The sequence below is a fragment of the Sciurus carolinensis genome, chromosome 8 (genome assembly GCF_902686445.1).
Source record: "Sciurus carolinensis chromosome 8, mSciCar1.2, whole genome shotgun sequence".
Classification (NCBI taxonomy): Eukaryota; Metazoa; Chordata; class Mammalia; order Rodentia; family Sciuridae; genus Sciurus; species Sciurus carolinensis.
This window is the reverse complement of record NC_062220.1, coordinates 34,956,231-34,962,543: the sequence shown is the minus strand read 5'-3', so window position 1 is coordinate 34,962,543 and position 6,313 is coordinate 34,956,231. Positions and strand designations below refer to the sequence as shown.

Genomic DNA, 6,313 nt, shown 5'->3' with positions numbered 1-6,313 from the left:
GATCAATTTTAGGAGTCATTTTTATGAACAGAAACTTTGTTGTCTGGTTACTGTGTATTCCACCCTTTGCCCAAGAGGTAGAACTTTTATCAACTTTTCTTTTCTCACAGCAATGTTAAAGAATTTGACACATTTCTGCCCTCTGTAGGAAGTGCCAAGGAAGAATTGTCCTTTCTAAGCAACTCTCAATTACAATTTCTCATGCAAAGAAGAGTGACTTAGCTGATTGGATAGACTTGGAAAAAAAAAATCAGTATTCATTAGGCCATGTTTCCCTATGGGTCAGGAGTAGTACCTAATAAATATTTAGTGTTCATATATCATATCATATATGTATATACCATATATACGTATATATCATATCATATCATATATGTATATCATATCATATGTATCATATACATATCAGCAACTTTACAAGATTTTGTATAGTGTATTTTGTATGGTGACTGTCATGACAATTTACCACAAACTTGGTAGCTTGAAACTAAAGAAATTTATTCTCTTACAGTTCTTGAGGCCAGAAGTTTGAAATCAGATTCAGAAAAACATGTCTAACAAATTCCCAGGTGACACTGATGCTGTTGGTTGGTGACCACCGTCTGTGTGATTTGGGGTAAATACACGCAAGATAGTGCTCCCTATGAAAGCTCTAGTGGAGAGTCCATTCTTTGCTTCTTCCAGCTTCTGTTGGCCTTCAGTGACCCTTTACTTGTGGTCACATCTCATTCTGTGGTCCCACTGCACCTCTCTCTTTTTTCTGTCTAATCTTCCTCTGCTTCACTCTTTTAAGCACTCTTGTGTTTGGATTTATGACCCACCCAGATAATTAAGGATAACCTCCTTATCTCAAGATGCTTAATTATACCTGCAAAGACCTTTTCTGGAAATAAGGTAAGATTCACAGGTTCTAGACACTAGAATGTAGACGTATCTTTTTGGGATCACTCTTCGACTCACTATATATGTATTTACCTCTCTAAATTTTTACAATGTAAGTTTAGTATATGAGTCTTCATAATATCACTTTTTTTTTTTTTTCTGATGAGGAAGTGTTGCTTACTTTTTCCACATCATAGAGCTAGTCAATAAAAGAGACAGGATTTGAACCCTGGGAGCTCTACTATAAAGTTCACATTCCTAACCATGTCACAAGTCAGAGTTCACACCTGGCCTTTCATCTGGATCTTTCACTGTGCCAACCACCTCTTTCCTTGTAAACTGAAATGGATCAGCATTCTTTACCTCTGGTTTTCATATGGTAAACAGAACAAATAAGTCACCCCTTCCTACAGACCAAGTAGATAAAATCAAGTACAATGGCCCCAATTCTCTATGATCTCTTGATATATTGCATTTTTTTTTGTCAAACAAGATGAGTGTTTCTACTATATAATAAAAGAATGTGTCACTCAAAACAAGTACTCTAAAATTATCAGAGCCAGTGAGATATTAGGTATGGGTGGCGCTCTCAAAATCTATGCAACTTGGTGATTAACACATTAAAAAACAAGCAAACACAAACAATACAATGACTAGTATCTTAGAAAATTTGGAGTGCCCAAGCAGACAACTCAGCTACATGGTTGGAGGCTGCCATAGAAGATATTAAAAATATTTTTAAAGATCCAGCAGGGTGAAAATGCAGGAAGCATGGTTTAATGTGAGCATGTTTTAACTTAACTTACTCATGATCTCCTGGTAGAGTCAATCACTTGTGTGTACTTACACCCGCACATCATTTGAAGGTCTGCAAGATGTCCCTGCAGTTGCTATGGCACAAAAGCCCTGCTTCCATTTGCTTTGTACTAACAGGAATAGACAATTGTTATTCATATTTATCCTTAAAAAGAAAGAGAAAATATGTCTTCTTCTTCTTTTTTTTAAAAACTGGTGTTTATGCTCCATAACCTTATTTCCATTTTGCTTAATAAGTGTCTGTAGAACAGCTCAAGACCACTCGGTGGTTGTTCCTACCCACTCAGTGGCCTGAGCAGTGGGAGCTGAGACCAGTCTTCAGTGGCCGGCTGGGCACTCCAGTCTTCAGTAGGGAACTGCTGGATAGGCACAGAGGGCACCTGCACACCTGCAGACCAGTCTGCAACCTCAGGTTGAGTAGCAGTGAACTCAGGAGCTGGAGCAGTCCATTCACCCTGAAATTCCTCCTTGGTCACAGCTTTTCATCAGCAGCCTGCTCTTCCTTTTCAACCTCTTCTGGATCTCTGTAGAAGTAGAGATCAGGCATGCCCTCCCATGGGTGTTCATGGGAAATGGTGCCGCGCATGCGCAGAACTTCTCAGGCCGGCATCCACCACATGAGACCCACAGAATGAGCTCCCTTATTGCTTCATGGAATGGCAATGTCCACGTAGTGCAGAGGGGAGTCTGTGTTACACAGAGCAATGGTGGGCAGATTGACGTAAGATGCTTCTGTAAGAGGTGGGTGGTCAGTCCTGGGATCAATAACCACCAGAAGACGTGGCTCCCGGAAGGCTGCCTGGATCTGGTCAGTGAAGGTTCCAGGAGTGAAGCAGCCAGCAATAGGAGTAGCTCCGGTAGCAGCAAAACTTCAGCACAGCCCGCTGTCCCATATTCCTAGAGGATATGACACTGGCATCGGCAGGGTTTTCAATGGCAGCAATGGCATGAGCTGCCAACAGAAGCTTCTCCCAGGTTCTCTTCAGATTTGTGATGTATATGCCATCATTTTTCCTTCTGTAGATATATTGTTCCATCTTTCCATCTGGAAATCAAGGTTGGTGCCACCTAAGTGGATTCCTGCTGCAAGGAATTTGAGGATGTCCTCTTCCTTCATTTGCAGGACATCAAGGACTCTGGACACTGTGACAGTTTCCCTTTAAGTTATGACGGGAATCAAGAACAATGCTGTATGGACCCCTCCCCGAGTTGCACAAAAAGGATATTTTGTTCTGTTATATACGTTTCTGAAATGTGATTTAGCACATACACACTTAACAAATAGAGGTGTGATATCAGGTTAACATAGGTATCAAATTGGTTCATACTCAATTTTTCCTTAGTCAAAGGAGACTAGAAGAATTATGAGAAACTGAAGAAGAGAAAAACATCTCAGCAACATCTGTTGCTTCTACAGTGGCAACAGGAGCACTTTTGGTTTTAATTTTTTAAGTTTAAAACTAATATCTGAACACTTAGAGAGGTATTCTGGACCCTGCACAGCTCCTGGCTCATGGCAGGCTATATTGTCTCAAGCAGTCACTTTAAAGGAAGCTCCAAGAACTCAGATTTCCATTCATATTGTCTGAGAATCATCCAGTATTTCTGCCTTCTCATGTCTGTTCTCCACTGGTTCAGAATTTTGAAGGAAGGAGAGGTGAAGGATTGGGATCTCCCTTACCCTTAATTCTGTAAACGCAGGCTCTAGTAGAGGAAATGCTCAATCTCAAAAAAAAGCTTACAATTGTCACATGCTTTTATAAATGTGTGTATTAAATTAACTCATTTAATCCTCAACACACTATGAAGTGGGTGCTTACAGCTGAGGATTCAGACCCAGAAAGGTTACATGATTCAATTAAAATGGCACCATCTGGAAAGTTCTAAGGTTGGGATGGTTGAGGTTAATAAGCATAATAAGCTCAATAAGCATAATAAACACATAATTTTTAAAAATATCAAATAACAAAATAAATTCAAGTTATTCTTAACAGAAACTTAGAAAAATCCTTAAATTTATGAAAAGTGAACTTCAGATAGAATCAAACTCTTCCAGAAGAGCAAAGTAAAGTTAACACTCCGACCATTGTTTGCAAGTTGATTTATAATGATCAGATTCTACTTTCAAATGAGTTGACCCAAATACAGCAGAAAGATAAACATCATTTTATAGACCCATGATGTGGTTACAGTATCTTGAATCATGAGTGGCCTGCATAAACAACTGACTCTGCAAGCTCATTATTGTCTAGAAACCAAGTTACAGACCAACTTCTTGAATGTGGAAATAATTACTTTTGGAGGCTGTCCCAGAACTCTTAACTAGTGTATAAACAACAAGCCAATACAATAAGTTATCTCAGTTATCTTGGTGAACACTTAACAAGTAGGGCATCTCCTTAGAGAGTATATGAGGAAGTAGAATTGTTCAAAGTTACATAATCTATGGGTACTAAAAGGGAAGTTTTCAAAAAAAATTGTTTGTTTTTTTTTAAATTTCTGAATAGAGCATTTGGTTATAAATGATTTAAAGTAGTTACAAGTTAAATCAATTGTTGCTATGATACATACAGACGAACTTTTTGTATTCTACGTCATGCTCGTCTGAATGCTAGAACCAATCCCAAAGTATATTATGAGGAGAACTCTGGCCCTCTGCAGGTATTTCTAACTCACTTCACGTGGAAGAGACATGGTCAAGGCCAGAACAGCAACACAGGATAATTGGGTACACATCTGCTTTACACCACACCCTTGCTACTCTTTTTAATTTTATCCCAGTTCTAATATATCTCACCTACTTACTATTGTAGGTAGCTATTAAGCACTTTTTGAGGAAAGTGAGGTAAAAATTAACTGTGAAAGAAGTTAATATTTTTTAAAAACACCACTTCAAATATATTTGTATTTTTTTTTTTAGGTTGAAAAAAAAAGGGGGTATATTTAGAATTAGACAGCTGGACTCTGTTTAGATGATCCCAATTTTGTTGGCAACATCCAAAGCATCATAATCAGGAGCCAGTTGAACGTACGCCTTCTTCTCTACATCAGGCCTAATCAGGGTATTAACCTTGGCCACAACAGTGTCATAGAGCTTCTTTCCAGCTTGTTTGATCTGGTGTTTGTTGGCCTTGACATCCACAATGAACACAAGTGTGTTGTTGTCTTCAATCTTCTTCATGGCTGACTCAGTCAGTGGTCAGGGGGAACTTAATGATGGCATAGTGGTCAAGCTTGTTTCTCCGAGGATATTTGGGCTGCCTCCGGAGCCACAACGTCTTGGGTCGCCAGAAGGTAGGTGATGTGTGGATCTTCTTCTTTTTATGGCTGTGGACACCCTTCAGCACTGCCTTCTTGACCTTCAAAGCTTTTGCTTTTGCTTCAGCTTTGGGAGGGGCAGGAGCTTCCTTCTTAGCTTTCGGCGCCATCTTGGTCTATGTTTGTATTTTTTCAAATATAAATTCAAGTACTGATGTAAATATATACACATACACATTGAAACTCCTCCAAAATTTGCATAAGAACTTGTTGGCCTAGTTGATGAAGTAAATTATTTACTGAATCAAAGGCATCAGTTCTTAGATTATGAACCATATGTACAGTCTGTGAGTACTGAATATTTTATTTTCCCAATAGAAAAATGTATAATACCTTTCTTAAGAGGACAGTGCTTTTTTTTTTTTCCAATACAGGTTAATATTATCTTGAAAGCAGGAAAGTTGCATGCACATTTAATTCACTATTTCTAAATGCTATGGTTTGGATATGAGGTGTCTCCCAAATGTCCTGTTAGTGCAAGAATATTCAGAGGTGAAATGTTTACGTTATGAGAGACGTAACCTAAGTAGCCCATCTTATTTTGAGTGGGTTGATTGGGTGGTGACTGTAGGCAGGTGGGGCATAGCTGAAGGAGGTGGGTCACTGTAGGCATTCCCTGGAAGGGTGCATCTTTCCTGTGGCCACTCCCCTGCCCCCTCACACATACACTGTGCTTCCTGACCCTGCCAAGTGTGGAGCTGTTTTCCTCTTGTGGGCTCTTCTCCAGTGATATGCCACCTTACATTGGGCCCAAAGCAATCAAGTCAGTCATCTATGGACTGAGAGTTCTGACACTGTAAGCCCTAAATAAACTTTCCTTCTCTAAGTTATTCTTGTTGAGTGTTTTGATCATAGCTGACTAAAACAGGAAATCTGGAGATATCCCACTTCTTCACAGGAATAACCAACAAAGAATGAGTTACCCTCTCCAGTTGATCTTCCATTGACAAAAGATTAAATGTTCACTCTCACTTCCATGAACTTGGTACAATGAAGTACACATTCAGTCCTAAGATTGTAAGCCCTTTTACTGAAATTGTAGGACTGGAATTTATAGCCACAAGTTTAACCCTTTCCACAAGTTCTAACCTAGAACTTCACTCTTTAAGTGGAATGTGAGAGGATTTTTCTTATCATCTTAAAAAAAAAACATTACCTCCCTAAGTTCTTTTCCCCTCTGGAGACATGTCAGAGATCTTTGGGTGGCATCCTCTGTCATAGGAGTGGGGGACCAGGGCAAATGACCTCAGGAAGTAGGAAAAGTCAATATAAGGATTCATTTTGAAAACTGAATTAG

The 6,313-nt window shown here is 39.2% G+C and overlaps 2 pseudogenes; both read right to left on the bottom strand.

The window, feature by feature from the left end:
* Nucleotides 1-1,950: 1,950 nt before the first annotated feature.
* On the bottom strand, nt 1,951-4,296 carry LOC124991290 (40S ribosomal protein SA-like; annotated as a pseudogene).
* A 370-nt stretch (nt 4,297-4,666) lies between these two features.
* LOC124991790 (60S ribosomal protein L23a-like) lies at nt 4,667-5,126 on the bottom strand (annotated as a pseudogene).
* Nucleotides 5,127-6,313: the final 1,187 nt, after the last annotated feature.